Raw genomic sequence first — 16,611 nt, forward strand, 5'->3', positions numbered from 1 at the left:
ATTCCCATTGGAAAAAAAATATGTTAAGCGAGGATAAACAAGTTCAGTCCAACTGATTTCAGGAACTATAATATAAAATCAGTGTTGCACTGGTGCTACAATGCCAACACAACAAAACTTTCTTCATTTTCTTCTTGCAGACCTCTGGATAGTTCTACAGGAAATAGTTCTCCAGCAATCCAGAGCAGAATTTGAGATATCTGGAAGTTTGTAAGTACAAAAATCTGACACGTGGGAACCAAGTTTGTGAAATATATTTAACCAGTGATTCTAACCTAGTCTTTGAATTGTGTCCAAAATAATGAAGAAGGGAAGGAAGATATAATTTTATCACCTTTAATAGAGAGCAAGCTGAGGAAATAGTTTGGGTGTAAAAAACTGTGCTATGCTTAAACTAGTGGTTCTCAATCTGTGGGTCCCCAGATGTTTTGGCCTTCCATTCCCATAAATCCTAACAGCTGGTAAACTTGCTGGGATTTCTGGGAGTTGTAGGCCAAAACACCTGGGGACCCACAGGTTGAGAACCACTGGCTTAAACAATTGATTATTCTTAACATTGCCACTGATCTACTTATTCCTATATTCTAAAACATGTCTAACACATACAGAAGAAATTAAAACTATATGGATGAGACACAAAAGGTAATGAAATGTTTTAAAACATATCAGCTTCTGTGATACCATTGTACATATACACATGATTACTATATTTTCATGGAATAGCTTTCCATTCTCTGATACACACTGCACTGACACTTTTCACATAAGAGATGATGATATTGACCACTTTTACACCAGTGGTGGTACATTGGTTTGCCTTTCTGCAGGAGAGCCAATCACAATGTATTCTCAGATATGCTTGTCTACACTCCTTTCCTTATCCATTACTTTTTATACATTTTATGTGTACTTATAGAAGCCTAACAATTATTACCAACAAGTTGAAACCAACAATTAGGATTGTTTGAATCCTAATTTAGTCACACATAGGGTAGCTCCAATGGGATAGATATCAATGGAACTGGTGATTATGATTAATACATGCCTTTTGGTTTTAGTCCATCATCTTTAAGCATAACCAAGTCTGCGTCGCATACTTTGTTTATAAGCACTCAGACTCTCAAAACTCTCATGATGGATGTAGGTAGTCCACACACAGACATACACACTCTAAAGTAGGAATTATTAGTTTGAGAATATCCCTATATAGTGGCTACTAGCTAGTAGTATGTCTGATCTGTATAAAATAATTAGCTAACACTAGAATTTTACATCTTTCAAAACAGAATGGATTAGGTTGTAATGCTAGTGTGAGATCACATGCAGCTTAGGAACAGTGCATCCCTGTTCACCTGCAATGAATATATTATCTATTATAAAAAAGTGACTGTTAATAGGACTCCAGCTCTTTATTCAAAAGCAAACTACACATGAGGACCAAAGACAATTGGGCAGTAGCTCTTCTAGGAAAAATTACTGCTGCTCCACAGAAAAGTAGCTTCAACCCCTCTGTTTTACAAAAAGGTTTTTTTTCACCTTTCTCTCACATAATATGATGGATCAACTGGAACCTAAAATAACTTTCTTTTATGTTGTTACCTCTTACTCTTTTAGGAGGAGATGAGGGATTCTTTATGGACACCTCGAAGTTAGTAAATGTGTACAGAAGGAAGTGTTCATATTCCTTAAAGCAGTTTGGAAAAAATGTAACTGGGAATATATAGGAGCAATAGAGAATTGTGGTCTTTCCAGGTGTTAACACATTGGCTTTAAAACATTTTTTAAACTCAAGGATGAAAGCCAAGTGCTGTGCAGAAGCTCTCTCTAGATGTGAACTGGGAGTAGTATAGCTTTGCCTTAGGTGGAGCAGCTGACACTATTAATTGATCCAGAGCTTGCAAAGGGGCTTCAATGCCCAGAACCATCCTTTAGGGATTTTGGGAATAGTAGTTTCAAAAAGTTCTAAGCTCTGAGATGGGTTGACTGGATATTTTTCTTGGAGGGTTGGAATCGGTTTGGAAAGTTTAGTTTGGAAATAATTCCTTCAGTATAAATAGGAGAAATATGATTGGGTGTGTGTGCTGTGTAACATTTTCTGGAGGCTAAAGACTTGAGGATGCATTCAACACTTTGTAGCCATTACTCCTTCCCTCCTTCCTTCCTTCCTTCCTTCCTTCCTTCCTTCCTTCCTTCCTTCCTTCCTTCCTTCCTTCCTTCCTTCCTTCCTTGGGAAGCTAATAGTTTAATAGTTTTCAACTGACAATCTAATGGCATTTTTTCAGTCCTCATTATCTCACCCTAATATGTTTTGCCACATCAAAGCAGTACACCCTGTACAATTACCACAACCCTTGATAACATGGAAAATATCTAGTTTCTACTTCTGATTTTCACTTATCTAAAAACCTGAAAATTTCACTTAAGAATGGGGATAGTGCTGAGTAACAGATGAAGATGGTGGTGGTGGTGATTTTAAAAATGAATAGTCAGCCATACTTTGGTTTTTATTCCCAGCAACCCTTAGGATCATCTTAAGTGCAACCTGAAACCATTTTAGTATATCTAGAGGAGCCTATTGGGAATGTAAAGGAACTTCTTTCATTTGCCATCTTAAGATTGTAACTAAATGCAGATGGCTGGAACAGGAGGCAGGTTTTTCTCCTTTTCTTGCTTTTTTGCTTTTCCACCTTAACAGATGTAGAGCTCTGAAGGCTTTAAAAGTTTGCATAATGTTTTGTGACCTATCAGTTGGCCTCATAAAAGCAGTATCCCATTGAAGATTTTAGAATGTTCTTTTGACTAACAAGGTGACTTTGGTTTTCTCTCTCTCTCTTTAATAAATAAACTCCTGTTTCCAGAATAAAATAACAGAATTAGCAGCTTTTCAGGATCACTCTAAGGATACTGCTGCACTTTTTTTACTGTCAGCTATCCTCTATACCCAAGGCTGAATGAATGAATGTGGTAGTTGCAGATTTTCAAAAGGAACAGTGGAAAAACCAAGCTTCAATTAAGTTTAAATGAAAGAATGTTTAGAATATTGCATTCTCTTCTTTGCTAAGTAGTAAAATAATGTTTGGACTCACTCTTCAGATTGACAGAGTTGTTAACAAAACTCTGATTTGCTGTATTTTGCATATTAAATTTTACCTCAGGGGGATTTTAATTGACTAGTTTCTAATGGTGAAGGGCCACAGCCTGATTTTGACCATGATAGTAAATATGGAATATGTCTACGTTAATAAATATATGAGAGCAAGTAAGGCCTTAGGCCCACAATAGAGACTCAACCTCATGCTCTCAATAGCATCAAAACTAGTAGTGTCGTACTGCCTTAATAAAATAATATATCATGTTACACAGTGTTTAAGGGTGATTATATATGTTTTGCTTTGGCCTCTCTCTGAGCCAAGCTCTGAAATCAAATCTCCAGTTGATACAAGGGATTGGTTTGCTTTCACAAGCATGTTTATAAGTTTGCTTAAAGAATTCTTTCACATGGTCCCCAGACGCCCGAGTTAATACTCCAGTCACATGTCATGCTGTATCTCTAGTAAAATGCTGACATCATATTCTGAAAGAGTAAAAGAACCAAAACACACAGAAATCAAGCATCCATGAGGCTCCACCTGCCATCTCAGATACACACGGGCACACGCATAGCACACCAATGGGGAAACCGACTCAGCAATTCCAAGATACACAATTTACAATGGAAGCCTCTACTTAATATTCCGCTTGATCTGCCAAGTTTATAGCCTGGTAAATCTGAATACAAATGTACATGCAAATGAGGATTCATTATTCTTGCATCGTCTTTGTGCTGTAGCTTAATGTAACTTGGTTCCTGTGGTTACTCTAGGAATGTCGCTTGTAAGACAAAAATATGGGAGGAAAGATGATGAGAAAGATTGTAGAGATTTAAATAGTATTTTTTTTTTAAAAAAAGGAATGAAGAAAACCAATTAGAAATGCGATGAAAAGCTTAGACTGTCTGTCAATGAGAGCATCGGAAGAATTATATCTCTACAACAGTATTTTCATTCATATAAAATACATTTGTTTACCATTATCAGAAGCAAAGGAATTAAGTGACTAAGAACATATTCAGAGTCAAAATACCACAACTCTCCTTTCACTGACTACACAATATTGTGCTATGGTCATTGTAATATTAGTGCCCCCAAAATCACATTTTTTTTTATTCTTTTCACAAATATATAGCTTATTATTCAGGAAAATCATTATAATCATTTGGTAAGAAGCATAATAACTAAGGCAACAACAACAGTATCTAGCAAATTCAACAATTTCTTCTTGTATCACACATTAGTACTGAATAATCGAGAAGCATAAATGAAGAACAATTAATAAATGACATTGAAAATTCTGTGAATTCGAGTCACATATTTATTGGTTGCCATATAACCCATTTTGCATGCATAAGTGCAACAATACTAAATCAGGACAAACAAAGACCCTGCAAAAATTAACATCAGACCCTCCAAATGCTACAATACATTGTTCTGATGAATCTCTTACATTGTTACCTTTTGCTTTACACATAAATACCTCCTCCATATACAAAGTGTACTGTAGCTTTTAATTTTTAAGAGATGCTGGAATGCTTAGCATATACAATGATGCTAAAGTCAATGCTGTAAGGCTTGCTTCTTCATCCATAAATAAAACACATTTGCATCCATTCAGTCAAATTAGCTCCATATAGAAAAAAAGGTGGTTATAATTAGCTCCTCTTTCAGGTTCACGGTTTAAAAGTCGAGCATGCCTGCTGTCTTGATTAAATCCACCATCCTCTTCCAATAGCTTGTGTTAATTCTTCCAAGGAAATATTCAGTTGAGGTGTTATTTTATTCTGCACTGCTGTTAGTTGTCTAATTTACGCCAAGTCCCTGCAGTGCTTTCCTTAAGCCATCCTCTTTGTCTTGCCTTTGAAATTTACCAAATCTTACAAGAAATCAATACTTAATTGATTATTCACTTTTCTGCAGCTTCAAACAGCAAGCACGCATAAGATCCTGGCGTAGTCACCCAATTTCCAATGCAGTAGGTTGTCTGGTGGCAAGGATCTGCAGGTATCCAACAAAGCTCTGCAGTGCCATGGAGTGCCAGCATCCGATGAGGAAAATGAAGATACACTAACGAAGCTGGGAAAGTTCCCTTGTGAGACGGATCCATCTCAGCGCTTTATATCAAAACAATCCTACAAGGCAGTAGCAATCGGATATACAGGAATACTAATTTTCCCCCCTGCAGTTATTCCTTTGTTTCTTGCTTACCCTTTTCTTCTCTTGGCACTGAACTGGAGTATCCAAAGTGGCATCGAACTCTGAGAACTCCACACTGGAATAGGGGGCGAGAGCTGTACAATGTCTCTGGCACAGAATAAGGATGGCAAGCACGTAACGTTACGAAATGTAGGACAAATTCAAGAGAGAGAGAGAGAATGAGAGAAAGAGAGAGAGAGAAAGAGACAGATGGCGGATCTGGCTGGATGCCAAAGCCAGTGAAATGAATTACATTGCTGAATAACTGTACACCATTGATTCTGCCACTTGTTGCTGCTTGGCAAAAAAAAAAAAAAAAAAGGATGTGGGGGGAGAAGAAAAAGAAAAGAAAAGAAAGGCCCCGATGTTGCCAGGACCCTACTTGCACATCATGCGACTGGCATGCAACTTTGGAGTCTCAAAACTCACAAGAGGAAGAGTGATGTGCTATGTGAAAGGCAAGCATGAAGGTGTGCATGATACCAAAACAGAAAAAGAGAAAGTAAGTGTGTGTGTGTGTGTCTTTGAGAGAGAGAGACAGAGACAGAGAGAGAGAGAGAGAGAAGTGTATGTATGTGTATCTCTGTGTGTCTGTGTGTGAGTGTGTATGTCTGTGCGTGCATATGAAGGTGGTGGTGGTGGGGGGAACAATCACTGCAATCCAGCCATTTTGTTTAATGAAGAATGGAAGGCTGGCATTCAGAGACGTGGTTATGTGCCGCATATTAATAGGTGCTCGGTAGACATCCTCCCCCTTCCTTGAAATGAGTGGCACAGCAATGAAGCCCTCTACAGAGCAGGCTCAGTGGCAGCAGGCAACCCACAAGGCAACCCACTGCTAAGCCTACAAGCGTGTGGCACTCCGGGTTGCGCAGAACTAGTTGCTGTCTGACATGAAGAAAAGCTGGTCCCAGGTTTTACAGTGTTTCGGTGTCACTCCCCCTTCTACACACCCACAACTGAAAAGATAGCCATAGTCGAAGCAGATTGTTCAATAAATGCTTCATACCCGGGATGAAGGGAAACATTATGGGATGCCCAGGGGGCTTTGGAAATCAAATACAGTGTTTGAGTAGCACAATTTGAGGTACATTATAAAAAAAGCAATTTGAATTGCCAATGAGGTGACATATCTGCATGCTAATTAGACCTCTGTCAGGCTTCGACGGTGGGTTTTGCCCCCCTCTGTTGATGGCTTTGGAATGTGCTTGAAACTCTGCAGAGAGATTGTTTCAGCATAAATTATCAGCTTTGTCCTACTGATCATTTTCCGCAAACAAACATGAAATGTAAGATCAAAAGGCAATTCTGAAATTAAAATTATTGATTGATAAAAGCCTAGATTTCAGAATCTAATTAAGAGGAGGCAAAAACAGAAGCCAATATTATTACAGATTGTGCCTGAGCTAGCGGCTAGATTGGGCAACATTTGTAATTTATCTTTGTTTATGTAGCCAGGATATTAAAAATGTAATTAAAATGGTAAAATGATCAGATCAGAAACAGCCACCTAGTGGCAAGTATATTATTTTAAATGGATTATAAAGGCAGTCGCCTGTGCAAATAAATGAGGGTGGGTGGGTTGGCGTCTCATGACAAACATAGCATCTCATTGCAAACTTGGTGAGCCATTTGTCTTCTGCTAATAAGTTGCCTTTTGTGTTTGGCTACTTAGATAAGCAACATCATTTATAACCCTCATTTACACACTAATAAACATTCTGTTATTACAGGTAGTGTAAGGAACATATTTCATAAATTACTGCAGATGGAAAAGAAAGAACCTTGTACACATGTTTAGCAAAGTTGGGACATTCAACTCCAAGCCACTGTGGAATGGCAGAGAGATCTTATGGATTTGCTTCCATTTGTGGCTTAAAAATAATACCCACATATGTGAATTATGTGCTCCTGGTACCATGTGGAAACTAGGATGTTATGATGTGTATCCAGAACTCATGGAAACCAATGACTGTCTCATTTTAATTAATGTCAGGAAATGGTTGTGCAAAAACGGGTGTGTTTCAGAGCTCCATGGTCTGAAATCATGACATGGTCTGCCTAATTTCCATGGATTTGAAAATTTAACAGTAACATCTTCTTTCCTAGTTGTCAAGCAATAGAGGTTCTCAGAAAATCAAATCAATTATTGGAAAAAGTGCTTTGTAATGTCATATAATGTAGAAATCTATTTTGCTGCTTTATCACAGAATGGGAGGTTGTAAAAGTACAGCAAAGTGCCAGGTTTTAGTAAAAATCAAAAAGCAATAAAGTCATTAGTTTACAGCATTTGTCGAGGTGGGGGAGTAGAGCGGGGGAGAAAATAGTTTCACTCACATTCTTTCTTCTTATTCTTTTTTTCACAGGAAATCACAGTGGAAACATTCAAACCCTTCAGAAATTTGCAAATTAGAGTTCTGTCAGCAGCTCTAGGGTCTATTGTTAGGTGCACTTAAAATGCCAGATTAAATATTAATATGCAGTTAGAGTTGTGCTATTTTGCAGCTCCTGAAACCCTATTAGTAAATCATGATCTGGTGACTGATACAAGAAATTTCAAGGCACCAGCAACAATGCAAGAAATGCTTCTCTGACTGACGGGTCACTGATGGGTTAGTAAATCAGATTCCAGGCTTTTATAACTGTATGCAGATATGTAAATTTCCCTGGAATGGGGAAAGAACGAAACAACCTACAGAGCAATTTTATGTATAGATGGGAAACTGAAACACAGTGACTAGTTCTCTTTATTCAATATTTGATCTCAAAATGGTTGATGTCCTTGAGCTCGTTGTTTCAAGAGGTTACCTGCCTAATATTGTAACATCTCTACAACTGCAGTCCTTTTCAGAAGAAGTTGGCAAGCTCTGTTCATCTGATGCTTGATAGTGATGGAAATCTCAATCGTTCCCTTGATAGTGATGGCAGTCTCAATCAAAATAGCCTTTACTACTAATACCCTGAGTTTCGCTGTGAAAATTTCACCTTGAAAATGTGCACCTTGAAAATGTTAATAAGTGTGCACCTGTGTGCAAATAAAAAGCACACAGGACAATGCACACATTATAACATGTAAATTGTATTATGAAACTACGTTATGTTATGAAACATGAATGGTTAAGAATGTGTATACCTAGAGGAATAGCAGGCACAATAGCATTTTAAACAAAAAGGGTGAAATAGGTATATTATGCAATATAAACAAATAAATGTGCACATTGTTGTTGTATGCCATCAAGCTGTTTCTGATTTAAAGTGACCCAAGTTTTTCTTGGTAAGATTTATTCAGCGGGGGTTGCCTTTGCCTTCCTCTTAGTCTGAGAGAGGGTTATTTGCGCAAGGTCACCCAACAAGCCACCATAACAAAAAAACAACAATTTGAACCCTGGCTGCCAGAGTCCTAGTCCAACTCTCCAAGCACTACACCACGCTGGATGCACACATTAGAAAACTTTATTTAAAAGTGCCTACCAATGTCCATGCAATTATCCACACTAAAATACACCCACACTAAAATCTCACAACTTACCAATGAAAACAATGGAATGTGACCAGGGAAAAAAACACCACAAAACAAAACAATTTCGACATCCATATACCTTTGCTGTGTGTAGCAGAGATGTGCTCAAGCAAGGAAGATTATAGAATATGTTAATGGACTTCTTTTGGAAAGTAGGAAAATCGTCCCCTTAATTATTGTGATGAACCATGGGCCTTGTAGTCCTGCTCAGGACATTGTAATCCCTGATGAAGATGAAAACTTGGGTTTTTTACCTTCCCAGTCTGAACTGGATTCCTCTCAGCCAGATCCTTCCCAGGCAGATCTGGAAACCTTGCACCTGCAAGAAAGTTGTGCCCCAGAAGTATGTCAAACAACCCCAGAGCCTACTTCTCCCGTGTTCTTGCGCCGGGAGTTTTGTAAACAACAGAGAAGTTTGGATTCAGCTTCGCGCAGGAGTGCGAGGATAGCAGCTAAGAATGTTGCCAATTAACATTGGTTCTCGTGAGAATCTTTAAGGAGTTTAACATCTGGTCTCAGAGTTTAGCTTTCGTTTCTGATTCCCAGAGAACCGCTTTGGTGAGAAAGTTGGACTCTATATAGGTGTTTTGCCCGCGTAGCAACTTCGCGGAGTCAATTCGTCAGCCTACGGAGCGAGTTGTGTCTGGACAGCGCGCTCCGATTCAAGCCTCGTTTCAGCTCAAGCCTTGCCTTGCTATCCAGCCTTCGCCTTGCTTCCCAGCCTTTGTTTACCTACGGACTTTGCCTTGTTTCCCAGGACTAATCCTTGCCTTGTTTCACGGATTTTACCAAGTTATTCCACGGACCTTGTTCTTGTTCTTAGTTACCTTGTTCCACGTTCAAGCCTTGTTTCAAGTATCAAGTTATTTCCTAGCCACGCTCAAGTTTTATGGACTAAGGACCTTGTCATCTCCCCTCACTTTGCTTGGCAAAGTGAGTGTTTCGGTTATTGGATTACAACTTTGGACCTTAATATTTCTTATTGGACATTGCTTTTTTGGACTAATTCTGACCTTTCCTGAAGGGTCTAATTCTGGACTATTTTCTATACTTGTTTTATTAACTTTATATATTCCTTCAATAAAGATATTAGTTAGATTCTGGCCTCTGTGTATGGTTATTGGTGCCTCTGCCGCCTGGGTCGTGACAGTTTGACTCCGCCACCCATAAGCACCAACTAACCGAGGCCAGGATGTCTACCGGAGCCGCGCCGGCTGGACAGCCGCTCAGCTACACCATCAGCAAGGACGAAGTGGACCGCATCCGTGACAGACTCAACGCGCAGGATGGAGAAATAAAAGGGTTGAGGGAGCGCGGAGTTCGCCTCCCGGCCATGGCGTTGCCTACCAAGTTTTCTGGAGAAGCTGCTAAGGTTCATGTTTTCCGCCGCCAATGTCAAGCTTATCTAGAGGCCCGTGATGCCGAGTTTCCCCAAGAAGACATCAAGGTGGCGTGGGTCTACAGTCTTCTAGACGGACCAGCGGCTAGCTGGGCGACGGCCCTGTTTGATCAAGCCTCCCCCCACCTAAGTTCAGCACAACGCTTCTTGGATCACCTTAAGGAGACCTGGGGAATCGAGGACAATTTGGAGGCAGCCGGTCACAAACTCCGGCGCCTCCTTCAAGGAGACAGACCCATGTCTCAGTACATAGCCGAGTTCCGCGTGCTGGCCCACAACACCGGCTGGAACGATGTAGCCCTCAGAGGACAATTTCGGGAGGGTCTCAACATTGAAATGCTGGAAGAAATCTCCAAGGTGGATCCTCCCCAGACCCTCGAGGCACTCATTGATCAATGTTTACGGGCTGAAGTCATGATTGCCAACAGGAAACAATGGGTTCGAGGCCAGGGCGGTAGAGCCGGGGCAAAACCCCCCGCTCCCGCCAGTGTTCAGCCACGTCCGGTGTGGAGACCCCCGCCGCCAACCCCATACCCCAGAGGAGGCGAGGAGGTGCCGATGCAGTTGGGCAATGTGCGTCCCAGACTAGATGCCGCCGAGAAGGCCCGTCGTCAACGCTTGAACCTCTGCTGGTACTGCGGGAACGGGGGCCACTTCGCCAGAGAGTGCCCAGCCAAAGGGAAGCCTGCCGCCCGTCTTGCGGCGGCGTCCTCCACGGAGTCGAAGGCGTCTGAGCCGACTGGCACACAGCCGGCGGGGGAAGCCAACGACCGGGTGTAGAGAGGCTCGCCAACCCGGTCAAAAAATCCATCCAAGAGCCGCCAACCGGGGTCCTGTTCCTTCTCGTGGTCACATTATGGTCAGCAAAAAGGGGACCCGTCATGATCCACGCCATGATAGACTCTGGAGCTACCAACAATTTCATCGATAGAGAGTATGCCGACTCTCTGGGATTACAATATCATGATTTCAAGAATGCCCGTGTGGTGCAAGCCATAGACGGCCGTCCCCTCAAGACGGGCCCCGTAAGCCAGTGGTCGGAACCCACCAGGATGTGGATAAGGGAACATATGGAAGAGATTTCCTTCTTTGTTACCGAGGTTCCCCATTTCCCTGTGATTTTGGGAATTCCATGGCTGACACTCCACGACCCTAACATCTCCTGGTCCAACAGAGAACTGCAGTTTGCTTCACCGTACTGCCAAAACCATTGCCTCGTAGCCAAGGTATGCCATGCCACAGACTCCGAGCCCATCATCACCTTGCCAAAGAAGTACTCCGAGTATTGGGATGTATTCAATGAGAAAGAAGCCGAAAAATTACCCCCACATAGACCTTATGACTGTGCCATTGACTTGGTGGAGGGGGCCCCGATCCCGCGAGGGCATCTCTACTCCCTGACTGAACCAGAGCAAGAAGCTCTCAGGGAATTCTTAGAGACAAACCTTCGCAAGGGGTTCATCAGACCCTCTCAATCCCCAGCCGCCTCCCCAGTGATGTTTGTGAAGAAGAAGTCAGGGGAATTACGCTTGGTGGTGGACTACAGAGCATTGAACAATATCACCAAGCGGAACAGCTATCCCCTGCCCTTAATCTCGGATCTACTGGACCGACTTCGAGGAGCCAAGGTCTACACCAAGCTGGATCTTCGGGGGGCTTATAATCTAGTTCGCATCAGAGAAGGGGACGAGTGGAAGACCGCCTTCCAGACTAAATTCGGATTATTCGAGTCCCGAGTTATGAATTTCGGTTTATGCGGAGCTCCCGCAACGTTCCAGCATTTTGTCAACGATATTTTTCAGGACTATCTAGACAGATTCTTGATAATCTACCTGGACGATTTTTTGGTGTTTTCCAGATCACAATCAGAACATGAGAACCACGTCAAAATGGTGTTGCAACGACTGCGGGATCATGGACTTTATGCCAAGCTAGAAAAATGCGCTTTTGATCTACAAGAGGTAGATTTCCTTGGCTACCGCATCTCGCCTCTAGGGCTTTCCATGGATCCAGCCAAAGTTTCAGCAGTATTGGAATGGCGGGCGCCAACTAACAAGAAAGAGGTGCAGCGTTTCTTGGGGTTCGCGAACTACTACCGCAAGTTCATTCCAGATTTTGCCCGCTGGTCCGACCCCATCACTAGCTGCATCCGTGGAAAGCAGCCTTTCCGCTGGACTGATCAAGCAGAGAAAGGGTTCCAGCAACTGAAGAAACTATTCACCTCCCAGCCAATTCTACAGCACCCAAATCCTGGAACCCCTTTTGTGGTGCAAGCGGACGCCTCGGATGTGGCAATTGGGGCTGTACTCTTACAACCGGTGGGAGATCACCTCCACCCCTGTGCCTTTTATTCTCGTCAACTAACCACACCAGAGAGGAATTACACCATTTGGGAAAAAGAACTACTGGCCATAAAGGCAGCCTTTGAAACTTGGAGACATTGGCTAGAAGGGGCCAAATTCCCCATTGAAGTCCACACTGATCATCGTAATCTAGAACATCTAAGAACTGCCCGCAAATTAAATCAGAGGCAGCAACGTTGGGCTTTATTCTTTGAACGTTTCAACTTCCAGATCCATTATGTGACCCCAGCTCAAACCAAGCAAGCAGACGCCCTGTCACGTAAACCGGAATACGCTGCAGGACGCAAGGAGACCTTTGAATCCCAACTGCTACAACCTGAGAACTTTGCCACGCTCACAGTGGGGAACACCAAATCCAGTCCCATTGGTTCAACTTCCCCTACTCCAGGACCCATCTGTGCTCAAGAAATCAGGGCTAGTCAGCAAGCAGATGCCTGGGCGCAGGACCAACTTCGCCAAGGTCTGCATTTTCCCTTTTCGCTTAAAGATGGGCTGCTCTGCTATAGAAATCATGTTTATATCCCACCCGGACCGGGCAGGGAAAAAGCGCTTCGTCTGTGTCATGACTGCAAACCAGCAGGACACTTCGGACTATTTAAAACCATGCATTTGATCCTAAGAGATTTTTGGTGGCCCAAGATCCGCAAGGATGTGGAAAAATATGTCAACACCTGCCCAGTATGCCAGCGCTCCAAGATACGAAGGGAGAAGCCCTCAGGGCTTTTGCACCCCCTTCCTACCCCATCTCGCCCATGGGAAATAATTTCCGCGGATTTCATCACTGACCTACCACCTTCCTGTGGATTCACCACAATCTTAGTGGTGGTGGACCTATTCACCAAGTTAGCCCATTTCATTCCCTGCGAAGGCCTCCCCACGGCCAAAGAAACTGCGGATCTATTTCTTCAGCATGTTTTCAGACTACATGGATTGCCCAAGAGTTTAGTCACAGACCGTGGATCTCAATTCACCTCTCGTTTTTGGAAGGCACTACAAAAACTACTGGGCATAGACTCTCGCTTATCTTCAGCTCATCATCCCCAAACAGATGGGCAAACGGAGCGCACCAATGCCACTTTGGAGCAGTATCTTCGCTGTTATGTAAACTACCAACAGGACAATTGGGCTTCTCTGTTACCACTGTCTGAGTTTGCCTACAATAATGGAGTTCAAGCTTCTACAAAAGAAACGCCGTTCTTTGCAAACTACGGTTTCCATCCACGTTTCTTTCCCCCTGTCATTGAAACTTCAGAAGTTCCCGCAGCAGAGGATTGGCTGCAAGAACTCACAGCGGTGCAACAACTTTTGCTCCAGCAACTGGACCAAGCCAAGGAGGACTATAAACGCCACGCTGACAAACACCGCCAGCCGGGCCCCGAAATCAAGGTAGGAGATCGGGTTTTCCTGTCCACTCGCTTTCTGCCCTCCCACCGCCCATGCCGGAAGTTAGATGCCCGCTTCATTGGCCCCTATCCAGTGGTGGCGCAATTAAACCCCGTGACTTTCAAACTCCAACTTCCGCGTTCAATGCGCATTCACCCAGTGTTTCACCGTTCCCTGCTCCTTCCGGCGGATGGTGTGCGTCCTGATACAGACCAACCGGCCCCCCCTCCTGTTTTGATGAATGGGGAGGAGGAGTTCGAGGTTGAGGACATTTTGGATTCTCGCTTTCATCGCCGCCGCCTACAATATCTCATTGACTGGGTGGGTTTTGGGCCTGAGGAACGCTCTTGGGAAGACGCCTCCACAGTCCATGCTCCTGATCTAACCCGTCGCTTCCATCTGACCTATCCCACCAAACCGCGACCTCGCGCCTCGGGGAGAGGACCCCAGTTTGGGAGGGGCCCTGAGGAGGGGGATAGTGTGATGAACCATGGGCCTTGTAGTCCTGCTCAGGACATTGTAATCCCTGATGAAGATGAAAACTTGGGTTTTTTACCTTCCCAGTCTGAACTGGATTCCTCTCAGCCAGATCCTTCCCAGGCAGATCTGGAAACCTTGCACCTGCAAGAAAGTTGTGCCCCAGAAGTATGTCAAACAACCCCAGAGCCTACTTCTCCCGTGTTCTTGCGCCGGGAGTTTTGTAAACAACAGAGAAGTTTGGATTCAGCTTCGCGCAGGAGTGCGAGGATAGCAGCTAAGAATGTTGCCAATTAACATTGGTTCTCGTGAGAATCTTTAAGGAGTTTAACATCTGGTCTCAGAGTTTAGCTTTCGTTTCTGATTCCCAGAGAACCGCTTTGGTGAGAAAGTTGGACTCTATATAGGTGTTTTGCCCGCGTAGCAACTTCGCGGAGTCAATTCGTCAGCCTACGGAGCGAGTTGTGTCTGGACAGCGCGCTCCGATTCAAGCCTCGTTTCAGCTCAAGCCTTGCCTTGCTATCCAGCCTTCGCCTTGCTTCCCAGCCTTTGTTTACCTACGGACTTTGCCTTGTTTCCCAGGACTAATCCTTGCCTTGTTTCACGGATTTTACCAAGTTATTCCACGGACCTTGTTCTTGTTCTTAGTTACCTTGTTCCACGTTCAAGCCTTGTTTCAAGTATCAAGTTATTTCCTAGCCACGCTCAAGTTTTATGGACTAAGGACCTTGTCATCTCCCCTCACTTTGCTTGGCAAAGTGAGTGTTTCGGTTATTGGATTACAACTTTGGACCTTAATATTTCTTATTGGACATTGCTTTTTTGGACTAATTCTGACCTTTCCTGAAGGGTCTAATTCTGGACTATTTTCTATACTTGTTTTATTAACTTTATATATTCCTTCAATAAAGATATTAGTTAGATTCTGGCCTCTGTGTATGGTTATTGGTGCCTCTGCCGCCTGGGTCGTGACAATTATCACAGTCACAAGAAAACAGCTCCCCTACAAGTATAAGATAGGTCTAGCTATTACATTCCACTAAATTTCTAGCCTAAGATAGATATTTCATGCAATGTTCCCCAAGAAATGCATCACAAAAAGGGAGCAGAAGAAGACAGATACTGATGATATATGCATATATTGCAATGCAATATATATCTCTTTCTAGCTATCTCGTTATCTATCTAGACTGCATTGGGAGGTTCATGTCAGGCATTTTGCTATATCTCCAAAATTTCATCTTCTGGTGCTGTCCTTCTCAAATCTACCATTTAAGCAATGCACACAAACAAACACTCACAAAACACTCCTGCATGCAAGGCAAGTATATGTTGAGGGAGAACGTTGGGATTAATGGAGATGGGTCCAGGTATTTTCCAGCATTATCACAGTGGATCCAGTTGCAGAAAAATAACTGGATGCATGTCTGCTGATCTCTCTGGACCCCAGTGATGTAGAAATGGCTGTGTTTGAGAACTTCATAGCTTAAAAAGTAGTTGGGAGATACTTTGGTTATTGCATATAGATCAAGAATTTTGACATCTACAATGACTAGAAAGAAATTAGATGTATGTGGTTGTACCTTATTAAGAAGGTACTAGCCACATATATGTATTTATTTACACACACAGCCTTTATTGGCATAAAATCTGTGGCAGATATGTATTGTGTCCCACTACAGTGGGATATACTATGGCCAGGCTGAGCATGTACCCGCTGCCTAGTTGTTTGTTATGGAGAGGCAGCTATAAGCCCCCTTTCTTCTTAGGGATCTTTATCTATAAACAGATCAATGGAGCTGGACTGCATACTCTTTTCAGGCCTGAGACTGAGTACCAGACATGTGCACATGCCTGTATTTAAACAAAACCCCAGGTTTGAATGCTGTTGGTGCATATTGCCAGCAGTTTTCACTTTTCCAAGGCCACACAGTGGTGGGAAAACTGATCAAATCTGCCAAATTTGAGCAGCCTATTTTCCTTAGTGACTTCATGGTTGCAGTCCCAGAAGCTTTTTTTCCTCACATCAAAACTGGCTACATTGATATAGTGAAACCAGCATACAGCACCAACAGGAATTGTGTACTCTAGAACCATCAAGGAGTATAGAGGAAGGACGGGGAATCATGTAAAATACCCAGAGTGCAGGTTTTACATTCATGAAAGAAGAGGCATAATCTC

General features: G+C 42.9%; 1 long non-coding RNA gene across 1 annotated transcript; it reads left to right on the plus strand.

The window, feature by feature from the left end:
* The first annotated feature begins 4,267 nt into the window (after positions 1–4,267).
* Positions 4,268–8,522, plus strand: LOC134298846 (uncharacterized). The gene is made up of 2 exons (XR_010005956.1): positions 4,268–5,790; positions 7,655–8,522. It is a non-coding gene; the product is annotated as an uncharacterized LOC134298846 (long non-coding RNA).
* The last annotated feature ends 8,089 nt before the right edge of the window (positions 8,523–16,611 follow it).

Source organism: Anolis carolinensis, chromosome 4 (genome assembly GCF_035594765.1).
Source record: "Anolis carolinensis isolate JA03-04 chromosome 4, rAnoCar3.1.pri, whole genome shotgun sequence".
Taxonomy (NCBI): Eukaryota; Metazoa; Chordata; class Lepidosauria; order Squamata; family Dactyloidae; genus Anolis; species Anolis carolinensis.